We start from the raw sequence: 15093 nt of genomic DNA, 5'->3' as shown, positions 1-15093 counted from the left end.
AGACTTTTATTTGACTGGGCAAGTATTGGTACTTATCAACGATAAATACATATTTCATGTAATGAAGACCCCTTGAGGATCCATTCAAACTTTCCCAGGACCCCAGGCAAAGTCTTTCAAGAGGGATGATAACAAATACTGCTCTCTTTGATGGTTCAGAATTCAACTTGAAGTATCTTTCAAACTTGTGTCTGTATTCCTTCAGATTTGACAGAGGAAAACAGACCTGGCTGTAACAGAGCACAGCTTCTAGATTCAACTTTATCAGCAACTCTAAATTATAATTCATTTAGCTTAGGAATGTTTATGCTTATGAGTTTGGTTTCAACCAAATCGCCTGTTTCACAATCCACGCAGATCAGCATATCTGAGGAATTATATGTCAGTAATGTTAGGGAATAATTTGCTTAGGTATTCAACCTTCAACCCAGTTCATAGTTTTCTCTCTTTTCTGTCTCTTTTCCCATGGCATAGGTCTATGGCCTTGGGTATTGCTGCTATCTCTCTTAAGGAGGGGCAGCTTGGGCGCATTGTTGTTGCCAGTCTATGACAGAGCACAAGCCGCCATGAGGTAGTTTACTGTTCAGGGACGTAGGTTCCCTGACGCACATTATTTTCTATGGAAGAGAGCTCTAGTTAGATTCAGGGTCCATATTTTAGTCTTGCTGATAAAGAATGTTGATTATTACACTCCGAACTAGTTAAAACCTCGAGCTACAGAAAGAGTTCTTCAGAATTGGTTTGGCAACCGCTGTGTCAACTCGTGACACACAACCTGTCTTGTCAGTTCTCCGGCCGTAACTCCAAATAAACCATCAGTGTTTGCCATCAAAGTGTTAAGCTCACCGGTAGCTACAGGAGTGAACTCACAATGCTGAACACAGGACGATGAAACAGAGCTTTTGAGGTAGAAAAAGGTTTATTAACCAAAAACCTTATATAGAGTCAGACGAGGGGTTAAATATCCAATAAACCCAAAGCCAGGGTTTGTTAACTGAGGTGGTGCGGATATGCACGGAGATACTCTGGCGAGGAGAGCCGGGGGACCAGAGCTGGTGAGAGTCGACAGGAAGGAGCTGGTGTGCGTGGAAGCACGAAGGTACACTGGCGAGGAAAGCCGCTGATCCAGAGCTGGCGATAGTTGACAGGTTGGAGCCGGTGTGCGTGGAAGCACGGAGATACTCAGACGAGAGGTACGTGGCTGGATGTGGCAGGCAGAGGAGTAGGCAGATGGATTCTGACGGAGAACACAAGGTTAGATTCGGCAGGAACACAGAGAGTTAGTTTTACCATAAACTACATGTACCAAGTCGAATTACCAGCGAGGTGAAACGACGAACTGGTGAATACTGGATGAGAGGACCGGGCATATAAGCAGGTGAAGGTGAGTAGTGTAATCAGGATGATGAGCAGCAGCTGCGAAGGTGAGTTGGCGGGAATCAGAAGTGGGTCAGCCACACCCAGCCAGGGAGACAGACACACAGACAGACAGAACGAACATAACAAACATAAAACAAAGAAGAGAAGAAGGAGGGAGATACTGTAAATCCTCACAGTACCCCCCTCTCCACGGGAGCCTCCTGGCGACCACCAGGCTTGTCAGGGTGTGCTCTGTGGAACTCCCTCACCATGACAGGGTCCATGATGCGTGACCGAGGCACCCAGCAACGTTCCTCCAGGTTGTAACCCTCCCAATCAACCAGGTACTGAAAGCCCCTGCCCCGGCGTCTGACATCCATAAGCCGATGCACAGTGTAGGCAGGATGATCATCGATGACTCGGGGGGGAGGAGGGGGAATGGTTGGAGGGCACAGGTCACTAGTGTGGACTGGCTTGATCTGGGAAACATGAAAGGTTGGATGAACCTTCATGGATCTGGGGAGTCTCAAGCGGACAGCAGAGGGGTTAATAATGCGCTCAATGAGGAAAGGCCCAAGGAACCGAGGGGACAGTTTCTTTGACTCGGTGAGGAGTGAGATATTTTTGGAAGACAACCAAACTGATTGTCCAGGGGTGTAATGGGGAGCGGCATGTCTGTGACGGTTAGCTGACCGTTGATTCCTGGTAGAAGTCCGGAGGAGTTCTGAGCGAGTGTCCCTCCAAATCTTACGGCACCGTTGAATGTGATGCTGGACAGAAGGAACTGCCAACTCACTCTCCTCCTCAGGAAACAGGGGAGGTTGGTACCCTAAGGAGGCTTCAAAAGGAGAGAGAGCAGTTGCAGAAGACGTGAGTGAATTAAAGGAATACTCCACCCAGGGTAGAAGGGAGCTCCAGGTAGATTGATTGCGATTGGCAACACAGCGGAGAGTAGATTCCAGGTCTTGATTGGCCCTTTCAGTTTGACCGTTTGACTGGGGATGATAACCAGAAGTTAGACTGACCGATGCACCAAGTGAATGACAGAAATTCTTCCAAACCAGAGAGATGAACTGAGGTCCACGGTCGGAGACGATGTCAGCCGGGATTCCATGCAGGCGGAAAACATGCTGGGTGAGAAGTTGACCGGTCTCCAGGGCTGAGGGAAGCTTGGGCAGAGCTACAAAATGGGCACATTTGGAGAAACGGTCTACAACTGTTAGAATAGTTGTGTTTCCTTGTGAGGGAGGTAGGCCGGTGACAAAATCTAGTGCAATATGAGACCAAGGTCGACTTGGGATAGGAAGGGGCTGGAGCAATCCTGCAGGTCTCTGATGAGAGGCCTTGCTCCTAGCACATGTAGTGCAGGCTGAAACAAACTCCTTAGTGTCCTTGTCAACTGTTGGCCACCAGAAATGTCTCCGGAGAAGAGAGAGTGTGCGGTTGGCACCAGGATGATTAGCGAAAAGGGAGCTGTGGACCCACTGCAGGACTTGAGAACGGACAGAGTTGGGGACAAACTGACGGTTTGGCGGGCCACAACCAGGGTCCGGTTGCTCCAATAGCGCCTCCTGGATGGAGTTACTGATCTCCCAGGTGAGGCCACCCACAACACAGCTCAGGGGAAGAATAGAGTCAAAAGACGTGACTGGTCCCTCAGACAAAAACGACCTGGACAGGGCGTCGGGTTTAGTATTCTTGGAACCAGGACGATAAGTTAGAGAGAAGTTGAAACGACCAAAGAAGAGGGCCCACCTGGCCTGTCGGGAGTTTAGCCGTTTAGCCGACTGAATGTACTCCAGGTTCTTGTGGTCAGTCCAAACCAGGAATGGCTGCTCGCTGCCCTCGAGCCAGTGTCGCCACTCCTCCAACGCCATCTTCACTGCCAGCAGCTCTCTGTTGCCCACATCATAATTTCTCTCAGCTGGGGAAAGACGGCGAGAGAAGAAAGCACATGGGTGAAGCTTATTGTCTGGCCCTGCCGTCTGAGACAAAACAGCGCCAACCCCGATGTCAGATGCATCTACCTCCACCACAAACTGCTTGCTTGAGTCCGGCTGGATGAGTATGGGGGCAGATGTGAACAAGGATTTGAGGAGAAGAAATGCCTTGTTAGCATCAGTAGTCCAGGTAAACTTGATCTTGACAGAAGTGAGACTGGAGAGTGGAGCTGCTACCTTGCTATAGTTCCTGATGAACCGGCGATAGAAGTTAGCAAAACCCAGGAACCTCTGCAGCTCCTTCCTAGTAGTGGGGACTGGCCACTCGGAGACAGCTAGGATCTTTCCTGGATCAGCCTCCAACTTGCCCTGCCTGATGATATATCCCAGGAAGCTGACCCGCTCCTGGTGAAACTCGCACTTCTCAGCCTTGACGAACAGCTTGTTCTCAAGCAGCCTTTGCAGCACCTGACTGACGTGGTCCTGATGTTCCTCCAGACTCGTGGAAAAAATCAAGATGTCGTCAATGTAAACGAACACGAATCGGTTAAGGAAGTCTCGTAGGACATCGTTAACCAGGGCCTGGAAAACAGCGGGGGCATTAGAGAGTCCAAAGGGCATGACAAGATATTCGAAGTGACCAAGGGGGGTGTTGAAAGCTGTCTTCCACTCATCTCCTTGGCGAATTCGAACAAGGTGGTAGGCATTCCTGAGGTCGAGCTTGGAGAAGATGGTGGCACCTTGGAGAGGTTCAAAGGCTGAGTTTATCAGGGGAAGTGGGTACTTGTTTTTAACTGTAATGTTATTTAGCCCACGAAAGTCAATACAGGGTCGGAGAGACTTATCCTTTTTGTCCACGAAGAAAAACCCAGCACCCAGAGGAGAGGAAGAAGGACGAATTATCCCAGAAGCAAGAGAGTCACCGATGTATCTCTCCATGGACTCTCTTTCAGGCCGAGACAGATTATAAAGCCTGCTGGTGGGTAAAGGAGCTCCAGGCAGCAGATTGATGGGACAATCATAGGGACGATGAGGAGGGAGAGAGAGAGCTTTCTCCTTGTTGAAGACCCCACTCAGGCTGTGATAAACTTCAGGAACACCAGACAAGTCAACTTCAGCAGAGACACAAGGAGCAGACTTAGGTTCGACAGGGACGGGAGGCACAGCAGACTGTAAACAGTGAAGGTGGCACGACTGGCTCCATTCCATGATTCTTCCTCCGGCCCAATCAATATGTGGATTGTGGGTGCGAAGCCATGGGTATCCAAGAACCAAAGGGGTTGCTGGTGAGGAAATAACCTTCAGTTGAATCTCCTCTCTGTGATTACCAGAAATAAACAAGGTTAACGGTTGTGTCTGCTGTGTAACCTTAGAAATGCTTTTCCCATTTAAAGCATATGCTGTCAGAGGTTCTGTTAGAGCTTCCAAATGTAACCCCAGCTGTTTGGCTAGTTCACCGTCCACAAAGCTATCCTCAGCTCCAGAGTCAATGAGAGCAGAAAGGGGCAATGTCTGAGCGTTGAAACAAAGTCTAGCAGGAATCAAAAAACGGCTCAAAATTGGGGCTACAATAGGTGTAGGAAGCGAACTCGTCAGGACCCCCAACTTCACTGACGAGCCCTTGCGTTTGGGCGAACAGGACAGCCAGAGAGGATATGGCCACCCTTTCCACAGTACAGGCATTCTCCACACCTAATACGTCGAAGGCGCTCCTCAGGGGATAATCCAGTGCGTCCCAACTGCATAGGTTCCACCATAGCAGAAGTGGGCACGCGGGTTGGTGAGGTGAAGCCAGATGGTCCGGACACAGAGGGAGCAAACCTGGGAGAACTGTTTGGCTGATAAGGCAAAGCAAAAGGAGGACGCTGCGTGCGCTCCGCACGGCGCTCCCGCAGCCGGCTGTCGAGACGAGAAACCCAGGAGATTAAGGATTGGAGGTCAGCAGGCTCCTCTCTTGCAGCCAGCTCATCCTTCAGTTGATCCCTCAATCCCCTAACAAACACAGCCCTTAAAGCCGCCTCGTCCCATCGGGCTTCTGCCGCCAGTGTGCGAAACTCGATGGAATAATCTGCAATGGTTCGAGTTCCTTGTTGCAGATTCAACAGACGATTAGCAGCTGAGCCAGAGTGTTCAGGATGATCAAAAACAGAGGAAAAATGATCCGAAAAAACTCCAAAGGAAAGTGTATTGTAATCCACAGAAGAACTCAATGCTTCGGCCCAGGTTAAAGCTCTTCCACGAAGCAAACTCAACATATAGTTAATCTTAGTTCCATCAGAGGAAAAAGACACGGGGCGCTGGCGAAATACCTTATTGCATTGAAAGAGAAATCCTCTGCATTTCTCCACCTCTCCGTGGAAAGGCTCAGGATCGGCAATGGGGAAGTCCCGGCATGGAGTGGAATCCACAGGTGGATAGGAGGAGGCAGGAAGTGTACCAGAAGACGTCAAAGCAGAGACCTGAGCAGCAAGGTTTGAGACGTTTAGAGCCATGGATTGATTGCTCTCCACTAAGGCTCGAATCATCTGCTCATGATGGCCCAGAAGATTTCCCTGATGGGAAATGGCGTGCTGGACTGAGGCGGGATCCGATCCGGCGTCAGCGGAGCTCATAGTGACCAGTTCGTACTGTTAAGCTCACCGGTAGCTACAGGAGTGAACTCACAATGCTGAACACAGGACGATGAAACAGAGCTTTTGAGGTAGAAAAAGGTTTATTAACCAAAAACCTTATATAGAGTCAGACGAGGGGTTAAATATCCAATAAACCCAAAGCCAGGGTTTGTTAACTGAGGTGGTGCGGATATGCACGGAGATACTCTGGCGAGGAGAGCCGGGGGACCAGAGCTGGTGAGAGTCGACAGGAAGGAGCTGGTGTGCGTGGAAGCACGAAGGTACACTGGCGAGGAAAGCCGCTGATCCAGAGCTGGCGATAGTTGACAGGTTGGAGCCGGTGTGCGTGGAAGCACGGAGATACTCAGACGAGAGGTACGTGGCTGGATGTGGCAGGCAGAGGAGTAGGCAGATGGATTCTGACGGAGAACACAAGGTTAGATTCGGCAGGAACACAGAGAGTTAGTTTTACCATAAACTACATGTACCAAGTCGAATTACCAGCGAGGTGAAACGACGAACTGGTGAATACTGGATGAGAGGACCGGGCATATAAGCAGGTGAAGGTGAGTAGTGTAATCAGGATGATGAGCAGCAGCTGCGAAGGTGAGTTGGCGGGAATCAGAAGTGGGTCAGCCACACCCAGCCAGGGAGACAGACACACAGACAGACAGAACGAACATAACAAACATAAAACAAAGAAGAGAAGAAGGAGGGAGATACTGTAAATCCTCACACAAAGCTCCAGCTCTCCTCGTGTCTCTCTGAGTCCTGACTCTCCATTGCTACAGAAGTTTCCCCCACAAGTAATATAGGTATGTTACTAAAACACAAAGTTATTTCAATGCAACCCTGTCTGCATGTGTTTACAGATTAGTAGCTAAAAGTCACTGTTGCCATGTAAATACACGATAACTTCCCTTCAATCATGACTTTGGTTTTGTGGGTTGTAATGCTGATTAAAGTGATGAAAGATAAAACAAGAAACATGTGCCTGAAAGCTTCTTTTTTTCATAGCTAGAAATGTGGACCCGTGATGGTATGTAAAGTTTATCAAAGAGGCTATGAAGTGTGTTTTCCGTTTTGTCCGTTTTCTTCAACGAGCATAATAGCACTAGAGCGTCTTTTTGTCTTCTTACATACATACTATGTAATGTCAGTATGGAAAGGGGGCCACGGAAGCAGTTTAGTTCAGCTATTTTCATCAAGTTCAATAATGTCATACACTCATAAAGTTTACAACCACTCCAGCGGGGCTTAACCACATGTTCTCACACCGGTCTAATGATCGCTGCTACTTGTGAGTCTTATAAATAACATTCTCCCTCTGACAGATTACATTTTCCCCATACTCTTTCTCAATTTGGGTGACGGATAGTCGCAATGGGCTGACGTCTATTTTATGCATGTGGGATTAATGCTCATTGGCTGCCGGCATGAACACATACTACACACAAACACACGCACACAGTTACTCGATCTTTCCATATGGAAACACCAAAGCATATAGTCGTAGAGTTAGATATGAAGTTGCAGTTACTTTTAACAGCCTGGCAGTTGCTGAGACAGACGTAAACAGACGGCAGATCGATATACGTAACACACACACACACACACACACACACACACACACACACATACACACACCCACACACACACACACACACACACACACACACACACACACACACACACACACACACACACACACACACACACACACACACACACACACACACACACACACACACACACAGTATTGTATTATTGTATGAGAGAGGTTCCAGGTTGAATTGAGGCGAATATTTGTAATGTTCAGAGGTTGTGTTTAATATTCATGAGAATATTTGTCATTGTTCAAATGATAATAAAGAAACATATAAAGCATATTTGTCCACTCATATGTTGATAAGAGTATTCAAAACTTGAAAAATATCCCTCTAAGGTACATTTAGAACAGATAAAAAATGTGCGATTAATTTGCGATTTATCGCGATTAACTATGGACAATCATGCGATTAATCGCGATTAAATATTTTAATCGACTGACAGCCCTAATAACAATGCAAAGATGACCACATACAGAAAATTAAGGCAAAACTCACATATATGTTGTTATTTTGTACGTAAATATCTACGATGAGTTTGTTCATCCCCTAGCGCTGCCAACATTACGGGTGACTTGTATAACCCACTGTGCCTGAACACACACTATGTTGACTTCTTCTTCGACTGGGGTTGAGTGTAAACTTCCCAAAATGTAATAAAGAGTAGGACAGAAGCAGAGTTGTTGCTGATAGCATGCTGGGGTTCCTTACATTCAGTCGAGAGATATGCTGTTGTGAACTATGACGTTAACCCTAAACTAACAGTTAGTGAAAGCAGCTGTTTACAAACATGTTATGCCTTAGGCAGAAGCAACACGTGTTATCACTCTGTAAATGTTTATTTTCATTTAATACCAAGTCATGGTCTTTGTGCAGCAAACAACATCTAACACATGCATTTATGTCAAACTCATAAGCGTGTGGCACACATGATAATTAAAGATAAGTTATCAGTGCATGTGTACCAGTGATGGTGGATAAGAAGAAAGTGGTCAAACACTCTCTTTCATTTCTGTGAGTAATTTCCACATCAAGGAAATGACGTAGTCTCAGCTCGTTCACAGGGAGAGAAAAGTGATGAGTTATTTTCCTCCCTTCAGTCATTGTTGCTCTATCTTGGTTTTTCCTAAGCATCCTCTTGACTTTCTGACATCGTTTCTCATCATTTTCGTTCAGACAGCGTAGCAGACATTGGGAGACAAATGAGCAGACACATGGAGACAGACAAATCATCCGCATATGTATAGGCAGGAAGAGGATGAGAGAATGCAAGTTCAAGTCCCCTCAGCATCTCCAGTAAACAAAAGGCTTACTAAAAGCAGATGCATCTGGTTAACACTGTGTGTGTGTGTGTGTGTGTGTGTGTGTGTGTGTGTGTGTGTGTGTGTGTGTGTGTGTGTGTGTGTGTGTGTGTGTGTGTGTGTGTGTGTGTGTGTGTGGAGACACTGTGATGGATCGTTGGCGCTATGTGCAGCTCATGGTATATATGCTCGAACGGGAGCTGCCTGGACGCTGCAATCATGTTGCGCGCACTATCCGTGCTGAGTGTGCTGACTTTTCATACAATGTCCCACTGTCTGGCTACCTGCATAAAGTCAAGTGCTCGGCGCAGTTGTCGGCGAAATGTCGCTCCTCTGTTTTCATTGAAACAGCTCCATTAGCGCAGCTAGCTAGCACCAGATGCTAACAACAACAACAACACGTAAGGTGTGCCTCGCTCGCGAGTCGCGCCACACATACACACACCCTCCCGGTCCTCCCGATGGCCAGTCCGGGCCTGCCGGTGAGCGTGGAAGTGTGGTCTGCCACAAGCGGGCGGCAGGAGCGGGGCTGTCAGCATCAGCTTGTAGATGGTATTTTAAACTCGATGCGCTCTGAAACTACGTGTCGGCCGAGGACAAAAAATACACATGCGTTAATCGCGTTAAAATAATTAGTGGCGTTAATTTTTTTTTGCGTTAACGCGTTATTAACGCGTTAACTTGACAGCCCTAATTGTTATACAACATTTGAAGTTCAAAGCAAGTCTGCTGGAGACCTTTGTTAAAATGTAGCTTAATTAGCTCTATTAGCTGGCTCGCTACGGCGGATAAAACCTTTAGACAATTTTTAGCCAACTAAATGGCATACAAGAAATAAGAAGCCCGTTTTGTAGCATTGTTTGCAATTACTAAGACATCAACGTCAGAGTTCTCACTGTAAACTGCATGGTGCTTATCGGATGCAAAAGTAACCAAGGGGGATGGTTGCGTAACAGTTCAAGTTTCTGAGAGTTTTTCTTTCCATGAAGTTACACTCACCTAGCTCTCGCCAAACCAAAGTAACCAAACACTAAAATCAAGGTCTCCTCAAATATTTTGTATTATTACTTTCTTTTCTTCTCTTGTTGAATCATTGTGAAGCTTTATCTTTATGTCGTGATTAAATATACTTCATTGTGTTTTATCCTTTAGCTTAGAGCTTTATGTCATTAGATAACTGAGTGATAACGTCTTGGACTGATACCCCCCCGTTTTCTTTGAACATTGTGGTTCTTTGTAGGGTCTCATTTAATAGAGGTCATTCTGCATCCGTCATCAGCCTGTTTACTCTCTGTCTGGGGGGTTGAGAACAGGCAGAAGGACTTTTTCACTAGATTTGGGTGAAGGGCTGCACGGTAACACTTTACAACAAAATGTGCTTAGTTACTGCTTAGTTACTGAGGAACTACTAAATAGTTAATGGTTAGTTAATGAGTAGTTCCTCAGGGACTGCGATTGAGGAACTGATGGTTAGTTACTGGTAAACAGACTGGGGGGTACTGCATTAACGAATCATTCGTTAATGGTTACTTAATGAGTAGTACCTCAGTGACTGCGATGGATGGTTAGTTAGTTACTGGTAAACAGACTGGGGGTAGGCTACTGTATTAATGAATCATTCGTAATGGTTACTTAATGAGTAGTTCCTCAGTGAACTAATGGTTAGTTACTGGTAAACAGACTGGGGGTACTGTATTAATGAATCATTCGTAATGGTTACTTAATGAGGAGTTCCTGGGAGACTTTGATTGAAGCAATGGTCCGCTGCAGCAGGGCACTTTTAAACCTACCATCTTCGGCTGGCTTGGGTCCCACACTGGATCAACTGGTGGAGGTGGATCCGACTCACGTTTTACTGCTTAAGTCATCATTATTTACCTTACCATTACTTAGGCCGTTTGGGTACGTTAAACTCAAGGAACGCAAACAAAAACAGTAGTTACCCATTACCTAATGATTACCTTACCGTTACTAAAACAGTAGTTACCCATTACCTAATGCTTACTTTACCATTCCTTAAGCAGTATGTGTCCCCTCAAGTAAAGTAATGCATCAAAAACAGTAGTTACCCATTACCTAATGCTTACTTTACCATTACTAAAACAGTAGTAACCCATTACCTAATGCTTACTTTACCATTCCTTAAGCAGTATGTGTCCCCTCAAGTAAAGTAATGCATCAAAAACAGTAGTTACCCATTACCTAATGCTTACTTTACCATTACTAAAACAGTAGTTACCCATTAACTAATGATTACCTCACCATTATCTTACCATTAGTTAAGCAGTTTAACAAACAAACAAACAAACAAACAAACACTGTTGATGACAATGACGGATCTACAGCCACTGAAGTTTTACATTTTTATTGAAACAAGGATGAACATAAAAAAAAAAAAAATGTAAATAAAAACGACTTTTTATAAAAAAAACTAAAAACAAGTGCAAAGCAAAAAAACATCCATTCCTTCCTCACTTCCCCTTTGGATTAATGGATAATAGTCCTCCATTCGTCTTTAAGTCCTGGACCTTCCCCTCTAAATGTTGGTCCTTTATGGCAGACTTACACATCTCAGAGAAACGGAGAAGGGTTTCCCCCTTCTTCAGTGTTCCCCGGATATCTTGGAAGATACCCGGGTTCACAGCATGCAGTTCTGCAATTCCTGCAGTGTCGGCAATGGTTTTGCGGTCCACTCCTACCGCTCTGTAAGCCGCCGTTTTATTGTTGCCCTTGTTCACCGCCTCAAGAACACGCTTGTAGCGGGTTATGGCGTCTTCTGGGGTCAGGACTGAAACAGAAAAAAAGACAAATATTTAACTATTTAACAACAGTACTTTGTTGTTGCCTATCCTAATGATGTCTGTAGTGCAGAAATCAGTTTGGATATGGGTTTATTAGTATTGATAATATTCTTGTACTAGTGTTATATAGTGGTAGTGGAATCCTTACATACAAAATTGTGTACTGAATTGGTGTAGTGTAAAGGTATTACTAGTCGTGTAGCTTTGCTCAAAGTAATGTTTAAATGTTAGTTATTGTGTTTGGGGTGTGTACCTTTATATACAGAAGTTAGGTTTGGGCAATCAGCTCTACTTTTATCCAATCATGTTTAATAGAGATAACTGATAAGACGATCCACAATGTGGATTTAACGCTATATCGAGATTGCTCCGTTTCTAATTTATAACGCATCAATATTGCCAAGTTTTAGCCTGGCATCCTCATGTCTCAGCAGCCTTTAAATGGAACAGTTTGGAGAAGCTGCTCTCCCTGTTTTTTTTGAAAAATCTGACACTGCAGGTTAATGTAAGCGTGCAGAGACCAACAGAGATGGAGTTGTTTGGAAACACTGGTGTCACTCTGAACAGAGCGACATCACAGCATGTTCTGTTTAACATTATAGGCCTACTTATATTCAGGGATGCAAACACACGTATGGTGAAAAAAGAGAGAACTATTCGAAACAGAAAAAACAGCGTAATATACCATCTGACAAAGGCCTGCGCTGTAATGCTTCAATTAACTGGATTTTGCAGCGCATTAACACTTTATTACGGTTTTAATATTTTAATTGTATATCAGTGAAGATACAGAAGCTGTGCTTTGTCAATTTAACAAGGAAGATGAAATACCTGATTCAAAACATCAAAACTATTGGTTTGAATCGTGTGAACAAGAAATGAGGATCAGGGTGCTAGGGCGCTAGTGCGCTCCGCGGCGGAGTTCGCTGTGCTTCAACTTCCGGTCTGGCCCGGCAGCGGCAGCACATCTTGAACTACGCTGGGTGTAATGGCCCCTCCACACAGCAGCGTTAAAAAATCTTGGAGGTGGGCGTATCTGAAGCTTGGGGATTTTTTGCGAGCAAGGCACCAACAACCAATCACATGAATCTCCCGCCCCCGACATACGAAGCAAAAAAGCCCGAAGTAAACTGGATATAAACTCCCCAAACAGGCGAAAACCTACCACTGTCTCTGCCACCTCCCTCCATGCCTGGCTCCTCCGGTTTATATCCCGGTAGGTAAATAGGGACTGGTCATAAAGCACCGGGTGATTCCCTACCGCTAATTTCTCCTCCATTTTTTGGAATATGAGGAAATGACCTGCGGTATGTCTCTCCCAGCATACACGCGGTTTGATTGGCTAGCGCTTGAACTGTCAGATTTGCATACATGGGATTTGATTGGCTGACGCTTCCACCTCAGCTTCAAAAGTTGAACATTGCTCAACTTTGAATCCTGAAAATCCTGAAAATCTCCGCTCTGCTGCCCACAATGCAGTTCGGCGAAAAGTGAGGCAAAGTGACGTCACCCCATTCAAAGTGAATGGCCAGAAGCATTACAAGATTTTTTAACGCTGCTGTGTGGACGGTCCGTAACGGACCGGACCGACCGTTAGGGTTTGTGGACGGGCCGCAGTAACGCAGTAGTAACGCCGCAGTAGTCTATGGTTTTAGGTTATCATGACACTGCACACCAAACAGACTTTTAATGAAAATGGAATTGCTTCAAGGAAAAATGAAATGCAAACTCTGCAAAAAGAGGAGGAAACTGGAGAAACACTCAAACGTCGACGGACTGCAGTGGTAAGTCTTACATTTTTAGCACGGGTTTTAACGATGACTTCCTCTGTTTACTGATATGTAATGTTACAAAGATAAGTTCTTTATCAGGAAAAAAGGACTAGGAATTTACGATTTGTCTTTTGTAGGAAGTGCCGACGTAAAAAACACCGAGGGAAAACGACGAAGAAGTCAGTGATGTGTTTGTCCCTGTTTGAGAGGAGCAAATTATCCTTGTTCAGCTGGATGAAATACATTTACAGGTAATATTAATTCATCAATAATATCAGTCATTTCCTCAGAGCACAGCAAATTAATGCCTGTAAGTATTACGTTTATTTTAAGCATGTTGACTGTTGTTTAACATTGCCGATATCTAAATGCTAATTTCAGTTAGCGCGTCAATTCCGTTATCCATTATATGTTAGCATTGAGCTGGCGGACTAAATGCTAGTTATTTGGCAATTCACAACGCAGGCGGCTTGGAGGTGTGGCGGGGCACATTGGCGTCGCTTTCACACCAAGCCCCCAGGAACTGCAGGTATCCCTTGAAAAAGAGATAGTTGATTTTTCACCTGGTTAAATAAAGGCTACAAACAAACTGCGCCGGACTCTGATGACAATATTCGAGAGTTATTTCCCTCGGCATTATGAACGCGCATCTAACCCACGGGACCGCGCCGCCCGGCACGTTCATGTTACGTGTTCAGTACTACATGCGTTTTACCCATAGACTGTATATATAAAGGTTTTACCTTTACCCATGGATGCACAATAAGAACGGACCCATATCGCCTTACCGTTCGAGTGTTCAGAGCAGAGCTCCCTGTTGGAGTAGCAGAGCGTGATGTGAACAAAAAAATGTTTCTGTCGCAATATTATTTAAGGAATCGTTGAGCTAGCTAACTAGGATACATTGTCACTATCTGCTAACATTAGCTTTAGCCTTCGTTTTCTAATTTTTTCATAGGCTATAAACAGAGGTGGTATAAGTATAGATCTTGTACTTGATTAAAAGTAGAAGTACTCAGATCGGGTACTTTAGTAAAAGTACTCAGATATTGTACTTGAGTAAAAGTAGAAGTACTCAGATATTGTACTTGAGTAAAACAGAAGTACTCAGATATTGCACTTGAGTAGAAGTACTCAGATCTTGTACAGAGTGTACGAATACTCTGTTACAGTAAAATTCCTGCATTCAAAATGTTCCTCAACAAAAAAATGGGTTCAGAATGTTTAAATGTGTGATTATTCTAATAGCTTAAAAATACATGCGTAGATGCTCTGATATAGGGAAACTTGATAGATAAAATGAATTAGCAACATTAAAATATTCTGTTTCATTTTGAGTAATAACAAATGTCTAATGTGAATTATATAATTAATACATTAGCCACTGGTGCTGAATGCGTTCGTCTTCATATGTTTTTGTTCATATTTAGTAATTTTATATTGATCTTTAACAGATTTTCCCAGGGACTGCAGCTAAGGCAAATTGACATGCTGCAGGATGGCGTGGCAGGAAGCAGTCGCACGCTGTCAAAAATTAGCCAGAAGTTGAGGAAGGTCTGCAAGAGTGCAATCAGGAGGAGAGAAAGGAGGGGAAAGCAGAGACTTGGAGGACCAAACGAATTTGTCATGCTGGACGAAAGCAACTTCTACCACAAAAGGAAGGTGTGTATAAACTACAGAGCCTTAGCCTTTGGCCTCACT

Source organism: Trematomus bernacchii, unplaced genomic scaffold (genome assembly GCF_902827165.1).
Source record: "Trematomus bernacchii unplaced genomic scaffold, fTreBer1.1, whole genome shotgun sequence".
Classification (NCBI taxonomy): domain Eukaryota; kingdom Metazoa; phylum Chordata; class Actinopteri; order Perciformes; family Nototheniidae; genus Trematomus; species Trematomus bernacchii.
This window is presented reverse-complemented; position numbering follows the sequence as displayed.